The 16,138-nt window shown below is 48.1% G+C and overlaps 1 protein-coding gene across 5 annotated transcripts in view; it reads left to right on the top strand.

Moving 5' to 3' along the window:
• bru3 (CUGBP Elav-like family member bruno 3) overlaps nucleotides 1–15,884 on the top strand; it is a 295,708-nt gene extending 279,824 nt beyond the window's left edge. For all 5 annotated transcript variants that reach the window (XM_089548732.1, XM_089548731.1, XM_089548730.1 and 2 more), the window contains one exon: nucleotides 4,341–15,884. The gene's annotated coding sequence lies outside the window, so the exon portion shown is untranslated. The remainder of the gene's footprint in view (nucleotides 1–4,340) is intronic.
• Nucleotides 15,885–16,138: the final 254 nt, after the last annotated feature.

The following is a 16,138-nucleotide window of genomic DNA, read 5'->3' as shown; positions in this document are numbered from 1 at the left end:
TTATTCAATATTAGCAGCGACTCTGGTGAAAAGGGGCAGATGTCTCCTGGAACCGAAATTTCGTGGTACAGGAAAGGGTGGGTCTCTGGTGCAGCAGCATCTGAGTAAAGGTGCCATCCGTATCATGGTTACTGCCTTCGCGCTCGACTCGAAGTGCCTATGCACTGTGATAGGTCGTGTCGCTACGTGCCGTATACTTTTCCTAAACCAGAAAATAAGGTCACCTCGCCTGCTTCGAGCTGCAGACAACAAAGGAAATAGAGCGTGAGCAGAGTCAGAGAACACTGCAGAATGCATGCTAACCATGTTACGTTACAGAGGTGTTCACCTAGCAACCTAAAATCATTGTGCGATAGAGTCAGCACTTCTATCATGTTCGATATTTCTGAATGCAGCATTTCAAACCTGAGACGTGATATGAACATAGTCATTGGCCTCATAGAGCGCACATTCCAGCTCGGCAAGTTTTAGAGTTTCCTTCCTCCCTTTATTCTTTTGCTAAAACTGAGTCTTCATCTGTGAGTTCGATGTTTTCATGCGCTGTAAAATGTGAAAAGCCAGTGCTAATTTGCTTCAGCTTCAGCACAAGCACCACTGCTTTCCTTTTCAGAACATTTTCCTTTGCGAAGATTATGTGCTATGGACACTTAATGAACATGAAGGTGCCCAAACGAGCCGTATTAAAGGTGGGAGAGTTAATGGTTGGTCTCCATTACGCTGAGTCATCTCGCCCGTGTGGATGATGTTCTTTGATCCTCACATAGTACAAAATGCACGCATGAGTACAAATAGCCGGCAGTCTCTTTGCGTGGGCAGAGGGGAATGGAACACAGCTGGGCGCGGCGCAGACCAAGGAGGAGAGATAAGGTAATTCACTGCTATAGCATAGCTAAGGCTGGCTCAAAGCAGGACTTAAAGGTCACCGGGAGAGACCTATGGTCTGCTGTAGACTAACATGGCTGACGATGATAATGGATGAGCGTACAATTCTCACAAAAAATGTTAGCTCTCAATCTGATATTTTAGCAAAAGTGTGCAGAGAGCTGTATTTTTTAAGCTCTGTGCTTTATGCTTACATTATTATCCACTTCGGGCTGATATTTTCACACTGTGTAACATACTCAGCCACTATCCGTAACTGTAAGAAATGCAGTTTAACCCCTCGAGTTTGAAAACTCCTCTCTATATCACCTCACTTCCCTTTGATATGAGACCATAATGACTGTATTCACTGCAATTGATTTTAAACAATGGGTTTGACAGCTTGCGTGGCATGGGGCTTCATGCCTGTCAGCTTTGATTAAACTGTGCCATCATAAAAATCGTTTGTCTTATGCCAAAAGAATGTGCGGCGCCTTTCTAACTCTGGCATTCAAGGAGAACAACTGCACTAATTGACTCATTATAATGTGTACTGCGTCGCCTATCTTGTATTTTGTTTATGTCATTTTGATAAATTTCAATCAAAGAACAAAGCACGGAACAGGAACAATTGCATTTCATTTATGAAGAAATATTAGGTTCCAAGAAATGGCTTTGAGTTTTATTAGTAGCTATCCAACAGAACCCTCCCTTTCCCCTGCCTCCGCGATCATGTACATGTCATTAGTCGTCATCGCTACTGATCATCAGTATTAAAGCAAAAGCTGGGAGTCTTACTAATGTCTTATGTGCAGGCAGGAAGAAATTAGCTTGTGATGACTACTGACGCTTTCACCTTCATTGGCCTCTTCGTTTTAAAACATCATATTCAAAGCAAAATATGGCAGCCAGACAGCAGTCGCCCCCGAAGAGAAGCATGGAGCTATTAGGACGTTGTATATGGCGCTGTATTTCTTGGTGGGCTGCGATCGTTGTGGTGTTGCTTGGTATTGTTGTGTGAAGTAGAGCCACGCTTAAATGGCAAGCAGGCTTGAAAGCTGCTTGAGATAGCACTGCGAGTGTGCTCTCTGACGACCGGCGTTGTATGTACATTTAAATGTCGCACTAATATGTCTGCTTGCATTCTTGCATGCGCTCACGGGCTGTCAGTTCATGGCACCAGTGCTGAGTGACGTGTTCGTCTCACAGTGGCCTCTTGTTAAGCAGGGGTGTCAGCCGGGACGGGAACGCTTAATAGCCATGAATTGTGCTGAATAGGAGGTGCTGTCTTGGCTCAGTGTCGGCAGCGCGGTGCAGGGGCGTAGTGGGTCATCGGAAGCGCGCATGCAGAGTAGTGCAAAAGCCTTGCCATTCGCCGGGCTTAATTTTCTGTCTTCTTCAACTTTGCTAGAGGCCTTGAATAAGCAAAGCAGCTACAAGTAATGCTGTGCCGGCACTACATTTTTCCCAGACTCTTAGTCAGCAGACATGATAATTCATAAAATCGCACCGCTTCCTCAACTTTGCTTTAAAATATGGTCGCCTGCTCTGGAAAGTTCGCAGAAGCCAGCTGCACTTAGTCAAAACTGACAACAGGGTTGGTCCAGGATATGAAAAAAAGATGCATGAATTTTTTTAGGTATTTCGCTGTCTTCTGTCGTCGTGCAGAACTGGCTGTGTCGCGACTACAGACGTCTGCGGAAGCTAAAGGCGCTGACTTTACAACAAAACTCTCTGTTGCTACAACAAGAATTTCTGTGGGCATGACAAGGACAGCTCCCAAAATACTAATAAGGATATTTCTTGTGACCACAGAAAGTTTCTGTTCCTTTTTATTTTTCGACAGGGCAGGCATACATTTGACGAATAGTTACGCCATGACGTTGTTTGGGATAAATGTCAGCAAGGCCCGGTCACTGGGCACAGAGCATGCCGCCTATTGAATTGTGGGACCATCACAGAAAGTGTGTAATGAAAAAGTTGTGCGTTAAACTGGAGCAGGAAATTTGCGAGTTCTTTGCGACAGAATCACTGAGGCGGTGCTCTTGGCAGAGTTACTTGCTCCGCTCTGACATGCACTCACATTCTGACACAAAGCTTTTTGGCTAAAAAAAGTGGTTGTCTGAGGAAGAGGAAATTAACTTGAACTACAAGTAGCCTTCGCATAAAGGAATGGCTATGGGTACTTCTCCCTGCATTCTTCATCGTACGGACACACTTGCAAACAAAAATATAACTCCACAAGCGCTCTTTATTTCAAACCTGGCTGCTCATTAGGCTTACGCCTCATTGATTTTACGCATCATTGATGATTGCTTATTCCATTTAAGGTGTAACTTATCATCCGTCATGCTACCTGAAACACCATTACCATTCTCAGCCTATGCCAAAGATCACTCGGATATTCTTGAGGAGGAGGAGAAAACATTTATTGTAGCACTGTATTGAATTGGGAAGGGAAGCTGTGGATGGACGTTGACCTGGGTGGCAGTCCCTAAAACCTAACGGCCTGACGCTGTGGTCTTAGCTTGCTTGCTCACTGCATTCTCCACTGAACTATGGGGGTGTGCTCCCGGCAGCAGATTTCTTTCAATGCGTTGGAAATTTTGTGTTGAGTTTTTTTGCGTTTAATAGTTTTAGAACCTGCGCACTCTCGTGACAACACAAGGCCAAACACACCTGCTAACTGGTGTTGTTTTCAGTATTGTCAGCATGTTGTGACGTACCTTCTTGCACGTGTATGCCTGTAGTTCCCAGTGCTTATTTATAATCTTGTGTCAGCGTACCAGTGGTGAATAGGCTTGCACTGGGCTGGCTTGGCTCGAGTAAACTTCCAGTAGGCTATTATCCGCCTGTGCATATATGTGTATAATTAGCCATCACCCCAGCATTGCTCCGAATTGAGTTGTCCGGAGCTGAATGTGGAAGAATTCTAACTTTTTCTCTACTGCTGAGTACTAAGCATTTCTTCCCTTATCAGCTGTCTCAAATCTGTGTAGGAATATATTCTTGCATTATCCAGACGCTGCCAGAAGCATGCAGACTAATTTCAGCCTAAATATTAAGACAGTTATTTTTTATCCGACCAGGCCTCTTCATTCTTTTTTTTTTCCATGCAGCTAATGCTCCGGCATAATTACTCAGGATCCTATCACCCTTTGTGCAGCAGTCCACGCCTAATCTTATTTGTGCCTAATTTCAATATTTCTTATTTGTGTTGGCAGCTTCCCATGTTACTGGGTATATCATTGCATATACAAAATAGCTCTTTTTTTTTGTTCGTGCAGAGACGCCGTATGAAGCAGTTACGTCTAATTCGCATGCTTATTATGCTCAGGGACAGTTACGCTTTGCAGACAGCTGTGCCTCTTTTTTTCTGAAGAATTTGTGACTGACGAAAGCGCACCTGATCGTCGCTGGCATGAGTCCCACCCTGGGTCGCTATATATTTGTTCCTGTTTTTCTTTTTCTTCTTCCAGATGCCAAGTTTTCCACGACCTTGATGGCCACGCCTGTTTTCATGGGCGAGTGGAACTTCAGAGACGTAGTTAGACGAACAGTGTACCATAGTCGCCACTGAGCGCATTTTAGAAGGCAGAGGTGAGAGCAGTGTTAGATGATTTGTTAGTAGCCGGAACAGAAAAATCACGCTTCAGGGCTCAATGAACGCATTCTTTCGGCTTACCAGAAGAGCTTCTACTGTTACTATTATGAAAGGCACACGCGAGAAACAATATGAACTGTAGCCAGTTTTAGCCAAGTAGGTTTAGTAGCCAACCCAAACCAGGCCTTGACACAATGTATAAGCTTTTACCAGCGTTTGCTATATCGTTCAGTGGAGGAAGGGTGGGGAGTCGGTTTAGGGGGGGCTACGTAGTTGGAGAACTATTCCCAGGTGTCGCACTTAGTCTTGCCATGTACTCGACGCGGGAAAGGGCAGGGCGAGGTGGCGCGGGAGGCTTAGCTTTAGGCTTCGTTACACTTCCTTCGCACCACTTCGCCACCTCCGCCGCCCCTGGTTGGCTTTTACCGAAGCACGGCACCCCAGCGGAGAGAGCGAGGACTGCCGGGCGCACAGCCCCACCAGCCAGGGGTCACCACCGCCGCCCGGGGAGCATCCATATCAGTATCACACCGGCGCTGGAAGTGCCATCGCCGCGGCGCCCTCTAACGGCAACGCCCGGCATCGTGACTGTTTGTGCCAGTGCGCGCACGGGCCACTTCTTCCTTCTCTGCACGCTCCGGCCGCACTGCGCACTTCCCCCCGCCCCCCTCCCACAGACACGGACACACCCACACGAAGAAGAGAGGCACACACACACACGCTCAGTCACAAACACACAACGGACGCGTTACACGCAGGCCCGACCTGCACACACGTGAACCGACTCTGTTGACAAGTGCGTCCCAGCAGCGCCAAGTTCTGTAGTTGATCTAGAGACATAGTACTAGTAGCGATCACCTGTACATACCGAGGACAAGCGTAAACACGGCAGCATATACTATACACACGCTGTAACGATAATATATATATACATATTATATATAAATATATATATAAAAAGGAAATAACTATATTATATATATATACACACGCCAGAGGATTTCTAGAGAGGAAGACGAAGTGAAAAAGTAACGATTTCGTACAGGTCCCACGCTCGAGTGACTTGCGTGGTTGTTTGTAGAGACGACTATTTTTGATCACATGAAGTTTTTTTGTGGGTGATGCAGCGAAAGCGAGAGGAGCTGCGTCCGTGAATGTTTTCTCTGTCTCGGTTTCTGCAAATTCTGGCTGTGTCGCCCCCTTTTATTCTCCTCGGTTTTGTGTAACCAGTGCGTGGTGTTGTTGCAGCCGAGACGAGCCGGAGGCCAGGCCTCTGGCGCCGCTTGGTTCGCAGTCGTGTTTCGTTTCCATTTGCATGGGAATGCGTGCTCTCTGAACAGTGTGACCGTGATTGTGTGGCTGCCGTCAGCGACGGGACGCTGTGTTCAGCTGCTGGTGTGCCGACCGAGAACGTCACCCGCCGAATTAACAGTACATGGGAATGTTTTTCGCCTTGCAGAGCACGTCGCTCTCTCGTGTTGCAGCAGCAGCAGCCATGTGAACTGGCTTGAGCCAGTGTCTGTAGGCCGGCTATTTGAAAAAAAAAAAAAAATACTTGCTGAATTCGGAGTATCTAGCCTGCTGGGAAAAAAATAATAGCACGCTGCAGTCTCACGCCACTCTCACAGTGTGCAATACAAAGGACAGAAATGGTTGCGTGATGAGACTCTTGATTACATCTGCATCCTGCCTTAAGCTGCAAGCTATATGTGGCTCTGTAGTTGGCCAGAACAATGGTTGTGCCTACAGCGGGCATTGATGCAGAAGCGCATGTGAGAAGCATGGTAAAACGACATCTGGTACCGCTGGGGTTGGCGGTTTTTTTTTTGTGATTTACTGCTTGCCATGGCTTCATGCAAGTGTCATTGCTACGACCTGTTTTTTCTTGCATCATGCCTGCCATAGCCCTCTTTGCGAGGTTCCGTTTGCTTACCCACTGATAAGTGTGCAAAGAGGCTAATGCCTCTCTCATCGGAGGAGGAGCCAGCGTCATCGACTGAGCTGCATTAGACCCCGCTTTTCGCATAACTGTTTGTAGCTGACACCAGCCAATGCAATGTTACCAGTATGGACTTGAAGAAAAACAGCGTTCAGACTTACTGCCACGTGTGCTGGCAACATTCATATGCTGACGTTGCTCTAATGAAGACCAAAACACGTCACCTCCACCCCTCTTCACATCTGGAAAAACAACAACTGAAGCATGAAACTCGAAACTGCGACTGCACTACAAGTACTTGCCAAGCTGTTTGCAACTTTCTGGCGGTTTCTGTTAAAAAGGAAAAAACGTAATGACATGACAAGAGCCTCCTTTTGCACCTTATGTAATTCTGGGTAGCCAACCCCTGCCATCAATCATTTCACTTGCTTCATGGCATGACGTAGCAGCATGACGTTTCTGAACGTATTAGTGTTGAAAATTTACGACAGTAGCTTGTGAAATAAGGATGATGAAACTTAAAAACTAAAAAAAATATGGCACCTAATTTTTGTGGGTATTACCCAGAAAGTGGCGGCAAGTTACCTTTGCAAACTGAGTGAGGAGCGTGATCACACTAATTTCCACCGTTGTTCTGACGAGTAGCACAATTTAGTACCTAGACATGATGACTGGCGTTGAGTCCGCTGCCGGCACTGCTCGGGCCTACTAATAGAGACTTGAGTAGGAATGCCTGTAAGCTATGCTGCTTCAAAGCACTGAGTTCTGCTCTGGTAATGTTCTTGGTCGACTCACTAGCAGTACTTAAGTAGAAGGTAGTTGCCAGGTTGTTTTTTTTCTGGGTGCTGTGCGAGCTCATTTTGGTCTCTCTGAAGTTTCACTTGTGGTCTGAATGCCGTTGAGTATGTGAACTGTGTTAAGCAGACCTACAGGGTAAATACAAAGAAAAAAAAAGAACACATGTACCTTTCCTCTGAGATTTCCACGTCGTCTTTCCTGTACCCTTTCAGACAAGCCTATCTTTCTCTCTCTCACACGTCATAGCCTTTGCACCAGCTGCTCTCTCTTGCTTACTCAGCATTTTTGTCTCACGTCTTCTGCCTTACACTCATCGGACTGGGCTCGAGCATCGCGGCCCGGCCCCTTGGCACGAGACATAAGGCAGCGGATCTTTCTAGGTTCACTTTTGGGCATCGTACATCTTGCTGCCTTCTTTCATTCCACACTGACTCGTACGTAATCTGATCATTCGCTTCACTTCTGAAGGCGAGACTAACAAACAGGGTAGTGAGGCCAGATGATCGAGGTGGTTGGGGCTCTTCGCGTAAGGCCTTTGTTGCCGCTAGGCGCTTACCCTTTTGGGCACGATGCGCACCGTCGTACCCTCCTTTCGCCTCGCCGCGCAGTCCTGCCCGCGTGCTGCGGCTGCGCGGTGGCTCCCTGTAGGGTCGCTTCTTCAACTGCACACGCACACGCGACGATCGTCGGTTTTCTCAACTTCAATCTGGTTATCTCGTATCGCGCCAAATACGTACGCTGCATATGTTCAAGCAAAATCGCTTCAGAGAAAGCAGGCTAGGACGGGCGCTGTCGATCGACGTTTGTACTCTCATGGAGCACGTTCAGCGTGAAGACAAGCTGCTTCCCAAACGCGTGTGCTTTAGCATAGAACACGTGCCGCGTTTTTCGGCGCGTCCGACAAGTCCAGCACTTTGTCTCGATCCTCTGCCGTCCAGAGGAGCCAACTCTGCACATTCCTTGCTTTCCTCTCCAGCTCTGCTCACATGCTTGTTTTCACCGCGCTAACCATTCCACTCGAAGGCTGTCCAGCCGTCGCAACGGCGTCCATAGCGTCGAGATCTCGGCGCGCCATTGCACTGCGCCACGGTCGAACACGGTGCTGCGGCGACGTGCGCGGTGTTTCATTTCTCGGCTCCTCCTCCACGTCTGTCGGCCGACCACAGGCAGGTGACTTCACGGCACCACCGCTGCCGTCGTTGGCCAAAGCTTCGAGACTGCTGCAGCCAAGGTTGGTTGCCGCCAACGCTGTCCTCCGCAATCGCTAGCGCATTCCGGGCGAGGTTGCACGAACGACGAGCCGTGTTTCCAGCCGAGTGTAGCCCGGAGTGCACTTAGGCTGGCGTCTGAGCATTTACAGTTTTATAAAAGCCAGCCGCCCCCCTCTTTTTCTCTCCTCGCCGCGGTTGTTCGGCCCCCACAGTCCCGTGCACCGGAGCGACGTAGTCCGGTCACTTGTTGCCAAAGATGTTCCGCTGGACCCCGTCGTCAGAGCTCGCACGAGCCGGCCGACCGACATCAGCGCGCACCCGACGAGGGCCGCGTCTCCGGCCACCGATCGAGGCGCGGAGCGAACCGCTTGGTTTCTCTGAGTCACGAGATGCCTTGGCACACATCCGTTATGACCTCTCACCCTGCTGACCATCGCACGCTTTTTCGTTATTTTTTATTTGCATAGGCTGCGAGTATCCATTCGCACACTCGTTATACAGAAATATATAAATAATATATATCTCGCGCCTATAAATCCATATATAAAGATATATAACAAATCATCTCCATCGTCACAAAGTGAAGCCATGCAGACACATGACCAGCGGCTGAGCAGAGCGTTTCATCTGCCTGAGACTGTATGTGGCGAGACGAGTTATCTCATCGTTTTGACGGGAGCTTCGTAGCCTCTCCCTTATTCTCCGCATGCATTACACCTAATGTACATACACATCTTACCGGACAGTATGCCGGCGCTCGCCAGGAGGTTTGCGTCGCTGACGAACGTTAAAAACCTGGAAACCAACGCCTTCTCCCTGTTCTATGCGCGATCCAACAAGCGGTGCGTTCGCAGAGCCAGGACAACACAGGGATGTACTGGGTCGTTTAACCTGAAAGGCCAAACTTTATCCTCTGGGTGTACAAATGCAGGCGTTCCGTCTCATCTGCGAAACGTGTTTTTCTTAATTTTTTTCGACACGTTGATCAGTCGCTGCGCAGGTTTCACATGACGTCACGCCACAACTGAAGGTTTTTGCAAATGCATTTCGATAAGGTCACAGCGTGTCTCACATCGAACGACCCTGGGCCTTGTTGCGTCCACAGGAGCAATTCTTCACTTGCTCGGGCGTTCGCTAGGACTGCCATGGGCATGTGTTTTATTGGCATGGCTGTCTCGCTGTGCTCCGAGGTTAATTTTATTCTTGTCATTCTTTTTTACATATATGTATATCACGCTAGTCCTCATCTCAGCTGCAGTGCAATTGGCCGTCAGTCGTTGAGGTATTTTTCCGTGACCAGTTTTGCTGTACAGATTGCATTCACATGCTCCTCCGAATGGCTCAGCCTTGCGATGGGCTTTTCCTCATTTTTGACGAAGCTCTTCCGTCGCCTTTTATTCTTCAGTCTTCCGAGCTAACATGACTTTTTTGTCCGACTGCGGCTGACAAGTGACACTTCTTCCTGCTTTTTTAAGAGCTCACTTTGTGTTCAGAAGAAGTCACTCTTTCTTTTACTTCGTGCATGGTGGAAACATTTCCCGTTGTTGACCTTCGTTTTCGGAGGCGAGAGCCAGCCTCAAGGAGTGAAGTGTGCCTCCTCGGTCGGAAGCACGGCCGGCGAATAAATCAGAGGAGAAAACCAGGTTGCATGGAATACAAGGTTTCCGCGCCGTGATTTATCGGGTGCGTGACGGCAGTCTTCCCGCAACCATGAGATTGGCCCGTAGCCTTTGTTGAACCCTTTTGCTGTACCGAGGAACGCAGTTCCCTCTTCGCTTGGCACTCGGCCTTATTAAGCACTTCCATTTACTTTGTCAGCAATGCGTTTACGCGTTCACACAAATCTCTGAGCAGGAGCAGCTCGTTTAATTACCTTACTGCGCAATCAGTCATGTGCTGCGCATGTACACACTTCATGAGCACTGGAGACTATTCACCTCATGGCTTGTTTTCTTCCCTGAGCTCCGCTGGCACACTTATGGTTTCATCGCCTCAGAACACATAATTTGTTTTGTATGAGATAATTTCTTCCTGCCTGCGTGCTTGTCATCGAATCTCTCACGTAATTTATTTATTCATTTATGCGTTACCACCGTTGAATCCTCTAGTCCTAATGTAATTTTATATCTGAGTTGTGTTGATCCGTGGTCGCTAGCTTGAGACTTACAGCTGGTGTTCTCGCGGGATGTTCTAGTATTCATTTTTACCTTTGTTTTTTTCTGCGTTCTTGCAGGTGTTTGTTTTCAGTGGTGCATTATTATCTTAGCCACATATGATTATGCATGTACAGCATGCAATTACATTTATGCTACGAGACCGAGTTTTTTTTGACGAACTTCAGTATTATACACTTTTGGTATATAGCTTTAAAGCGCTCATGCATTTAGTAAGCAGAAGCGTTACCGCTTTTGTTTAGTCATTTTTTTCGCGTTGTTTGTGCAATACCTTTAACCACTCCAAAGTTGTTAAGTAAGCCCCGTGCTTCTTCGTTTTTATTGTTTTTTTCTAGAGCTCTGGTGGCTGAAAAGAGTTTGCAGTAATTTCCTGAACATAGCACACTGGTCATTTCGTAATCTGGGCCTCAAATAAGCACTGCTTTAGGGCGACTTACATTTGTTCGAAAGTGACAATTGTCATACTTATTTTGCATTAAATCTGTTTACGTTTAGTGCGTTAGCTTTTGTTTCAGAGTAACCAGCAGTGAGGCACACATGCAGAGAGGAAAACTAGGAAGAAGCAATTCTGAGCCTCGCTGTTTATCGCATCGCTGAAGAATAACGGCGCATCACTTCGGGCTCCTTAGCGAGGTTTACCCGAATAATGAATTCGTGGCGTTCATAACGAAGTGCATGTTTGCACAAATCACCGGGCATTTCCCCGTTGCTTCGCTTAAGCATGAGCAAAAAAATCGCGTTACTTTGCGTTTGTGGTGGACCCTTGACGCACCGAAACCCTTGCCGCGTCCCATTACAGTCGCGATGTGGAAAAGTGTTGTGCCGAGATAGCATTTACTACAAATGTTACCATCGACAGATGCTATGTTGCTTCCAGCTTGCTTGATATTTTTACAGACGGCACTTCCGTGAGCGTGTTGGTTTGGGGACTTTTTCTTCATTTTCACTCAAGCGCGTACCAACTTCAGCGCCACCACGTGACAGCCGAAACCGCCTACGGTCTTTCGATTCACGGATACCACGTGAGCACGAATCGCCATGGCCCCAAACTGTACATAGACGAGAAGACACAGAGCTTCTAGACTAGTCCGCCAGCGCTTTGCGTGCACGCGCGAAGCTAGCCAAGCTTGCTGCAGCCAAGATACTGAGAACAGGGATGGCCCGCGCGGTCTATGCGCTCGGGCCCAGGCTTAGAACGGCAGCCATGCTGCATGTGCCATATCACCCTTCATCCATCTCGGGTTAGATATTTTTTTTTCTCCACTTTGGTTTGTCTTTTGCACTTATTGTCCAAGCTTGGCTCTCCACGGTCAGAGCGCTTCGTCTCCCCCCTCTGGGACTACAGCTGATGTCAGCTGGTCAGCCGCCTTATTCGGAAGGCCGCTTGGGCGTGAGCACGACTCGTGGACTCACCTAACGCACTGCCGATGGCCAGTCACGTGTGACCATGCCTCGCGAACAACTTCACCGACGCGGCCTCTGACCAGATGTCTTCATGAAAACGCTGTGCAGTTTTTGCTTGCCTGACTTAGCGAGCAGAGCCCCTGTTTTTGTCTAGAGCCAGTGACCTCTGTGTCGAAAAGGCATGTTTCTCCGCGCCAGCTTTCCATTGTCGCAGCGGCGCTTCATTTATGAAATTAAACTGACCAAGGAAACCACGGTCCCAACTGCCCCATTGTGTGCTGTACACAATGGTCACTGGTGAAGTTACGGGTTCCATGAAGACTGACACTTATTTTAGAATTCTATCTGCTCCTGGGATACCCGGGCGAACGTCTTTAGGTGGACAAGCGTTCTTTAGTCGACTGGCCGATATTCACATGTCCTACTGCTCAACGTCACTGTTTACGCAACTAGTCATGATGCTCGTAGTCCTTGCAGCCTGACTGCCGCGCCCGAGTTGCGATGCCTAGCTGCAGTTTTGCTTTTAGGTTTTTAGCGGTGGCTTTTACAATGCACTCGGCGCGCACAGTGTAACGCATTTCCGAAGCTGATTCTCGGAGAAACATATGCGACATATCTTGTGCCCTGCGCCAGATTACTTTAGGTGAAACTCGAAATTTTGTGAGTAATGCTTTCAGAATTGGAGGCGGAAGTTGTCACGTAATAATGACTTTATTTGCATCATGAATGACCGACGCCGGACGTGCGCAGAAAAATCTGCCATAATGACAGCGTGACAAAGCCGCCGGTTCTCCCACTGGCAACTAAGAATAGCTGTCTCAACAAAAGCCTATCAAAATACGTAATCAAACCGCTCTCGCAGAATATTGGCGCATACGATAACATTTCATTTTTATTATTAAAACCAGAAGAGAAGAAATATTTTGTTGCCCTGCAGAATACAATTAAGATCCTGAAACTAGGCTTCTGACAGCAATTACGATTCAGCGTCTGCTGAAAATGACTACTGGCATTCTGTGCGGCAGTGGCGTCGTGGTCACGGGGTGAAATCGGCCATTTGGCTGAAGTGCTGCGCGCCACCGAGCGCAGCAGAAGTCGAGGCGGTGGGGGGGAGACGGCGCTTCTGGCGATTGCAAGAGACATCCGCTTCGCGGTTGCCAAAGATCCCGCCCGCTCTTGCACCGAGTAACGGAGCCAACTGCAGCAAGCATGCGTGTGTACGGCCTCGAATTCCGTATTTTTGTCGCCTACAGAAACTGGGGAGGAGAAGAGCGGCTGAGGTGGTCTCGCGGACGGGACAGGTGGCGGTCTGCAAAAACTCCTACCGGCCATACCTCCTTGCGCAGAAATGTTCTTTCTCAGCGTCTGCATGGTCACAGATTCGGCAGCTGGTCCTAATTTTCCAGAGGGGGTGGGAACTAAACTGCCTATGAAGCATCGAATTGTGGAACTGCGCTCGCAAGCAACGTAAGCTATGATGAGGCACTTCTCTTTAGTCACATGTAAAGCAATCAACGATGGTTCTTGATGGGTTTTAACGCACTTAGAATGCAAATAAAAAATTTAAGCTACTTAATGACTTTAAACAAAGAATTAAACTGGTCACGTTATGGTGTGCCTTCATTGCTGTCATGGGAGCCCAAAAATGACCCACCGCGAAGCTGGTGCAATTGCAAATCTCAGCTGACTTCAGCACCTTAGTTAATTCGATCGGTGCCATGCAGTATCGAGAGCTGTCGAATGGCTCCTTCGACACTTCATACTTCATCCCCACGTCGACGCAACGAGCCTCCACGCCAGCTGCGCCACCTTCTCCCCACTCTCTGTACAGCTGCGAGTAAATGTGACAACAGACTGGCTGGGCCAGGTCCACGGGCCGATGATGCAGCGCAAGCTATGCCTTCTTTTCATTCAGACACACACACACTCACCCTCACGTACACACTGTATTTTTAATGCATATCAAGCTTATTACCACTTGCATAGGCTACTTACTTGCGTAGAACGCTTTACTTCATCGGGGATTCGACGTGCAGTTGCTTCTCTGCGGCTGCCTGTTGTTGCTCTTAGCGCCAGGCGCCCAGCTACTTACCAGCACCGCTCGCGGCGCATCGCGCTTTCTATTGTATTTTTTTTTTTTCACGCACCGTTGGATAATACGTGTTGCGTCCTCACCGACCTGGCCAGTTCAGACTTCCTCGGTACGCTTGCTCTAGTTAAGACGGCGTCCACTTTGTCTCAATAAACTTGCACTAGCAGGTTTCTTTCAGCCTTTGGGTTTTATGCGCTCTCCAGAGTAACTGCTACAAGCGAGCTACCATCATCCCGGCTGGCTTTTTCAGGTTTTTGCTACGAACGATTTGCTTGTTTCAGACAACTTGGCTCATTCTTTCGAAACTCCGACCGCCTTATCCCGTTCGCTTCGCCCAAAAGCGAACGACTCCCACGCAGGCTAGCGGATGCGAGGACGCGCACGTGACTGTAGTTCCGTACTCGGGGTTCGCCCGGTACGTGTCCAGCTGGAACGACGCTCGCGTCGGTTTAGGGTTAGACTGTCGTAGCGAGTGCTGCATTGTAAGGAAACGTCGCAGGGAATTGTGAGTGCCCTCCCGCCAGCACCGAAAGAATCGTAGCGTGGTCAGGTAAATAAATGGGCGAGACAGGAAGCCAGTGAGATGGTTTAGGTATTGAAAACTGTTGGTCTTGGGAAAAAAAGGGAGAATAAAACGTGGGAAAAGTAAGGGTTTAAAATACGTTCAGCGATACTTGGAAAAAAATAAATTCGACCTCCGGCTATAAATGGTTAATTAAAGTTGTACTGCGTGGATTATAACAGCGTCAGGTCGCTCTGATAGCGAAACACGATCGTTCGCCTAAGACATGATTGTTCACCTAAAAAGAATTAAGTTCGAACTTGGCTGAAATTCACGAATCTTCCTGTTTGAAAGTGTGGTTAGCGGTTGGCCCATTTCGTCGGTTACCCTGATAGAGCAGTCATCTTATGGCTGTGAGTCTCGGGGCTGTTTCAACACTGATCGCGCTCCGCTTCCTCCGGACTGCCCAGTCTACGTGCCTCCTTTAGCTCCGTTGAAGAAGAGGCCTGTCGCCGGGCTTGCCGTAAAGCACGCCAGTTAGGCTACAAAGACCAAGTACGAAGGAGCCTGATCATATCGTGCGAGAAATACGTGCACGCTGCCTCGCTAGAAATGGTTCGTGCTCGGGTCCCGTGCTTGAGGCAAGCCTCGGCAGGTGTGTCAGTCTGAGAGGAATGCCAGAATTCGTTACTGTTTCGTGTAGAATACTTTTTTTCTATTTGAACCCGAGTTGTTCCCATTTTGTGTAACTTAAGTTGCTTCTTGAAGAAAGCTCTAAATCTCTTCATTTTTCCCTCAAGCCTTCACGCCAGGTGTTCATACGAATTCACGAACGATGCGTTGACACTCCTTTCTTTCGCATGGACACACACTGCTGCGTTTCAAACGCACAAAAAGGGGCTGTATAATAGAACGAGATGTTATACCGCGTCCTCTTGAAGCTTCACTCGTTCTCAAGGAACGAGTGAGCTAATTGTTGAATAGTTTCGGCTGTCGAGTCGGTTCCCACGTTCGTTGAGTTTGTCTTTTTTATAATTCTTGGGCCAACAGCGGAAGCACGCACATGAGCGCTGTCCCTGACTGTGTTACTGCTGCAACAGTGCATTCTGAAAAGTTGTTTCTTACTTTTTCTAATCACTTGACGCACATCACTGTAACCCTGGTGTCACGGATGCCTCATTTCTCTTTGACACGATGACATGGGAGAAACAATGCCATTACCTTGTTCATTGAAATGATTGCATTGAACTTGTACTCTATAATGTTTACCTTCTGAAAAATAAAGACTGCGACGCATAAGTCATTTTCCTGACTTCTTGACGGACGGCAAAGGCAAGCAGTACAGACCTGACAACAGTGCCGGCAAATGTATACGCGTTTCCTGTGCAGTTCCCTTGCACGCACGTTTGTGAATGACGACCTACAGGATGGTTTATGGTTGTTTAACGTCCCAAAACGACTCAGGCTATGAGGGACGCCGTAGTGGAGGGCTCCGGAAATTTCGACCACCTGGGGTTCTTTAACGTGCACTGACATCGCACTGTACACGCGCC

This window comes from Amblyomma mixtum, chromosome 6 (genome assembly GCF_055824585.1).
Source record: "Amblyomma mixtum isolate Tamu chromosome 6, ASM5582458v1, whole genome shotgun sequence".
Taxonomy (NCBI): Eukaryota; Metazoa; Arthropoda; class Arachnida; order Ixodida; family Ixodidae; genus Amblyomma; species Amblyomma mixtum.
The sequence above is the reverse complement of the archived record's forward strand: the minus strand, read 5'-3'. Positions and strand labels throughout refer to the sequence as shown.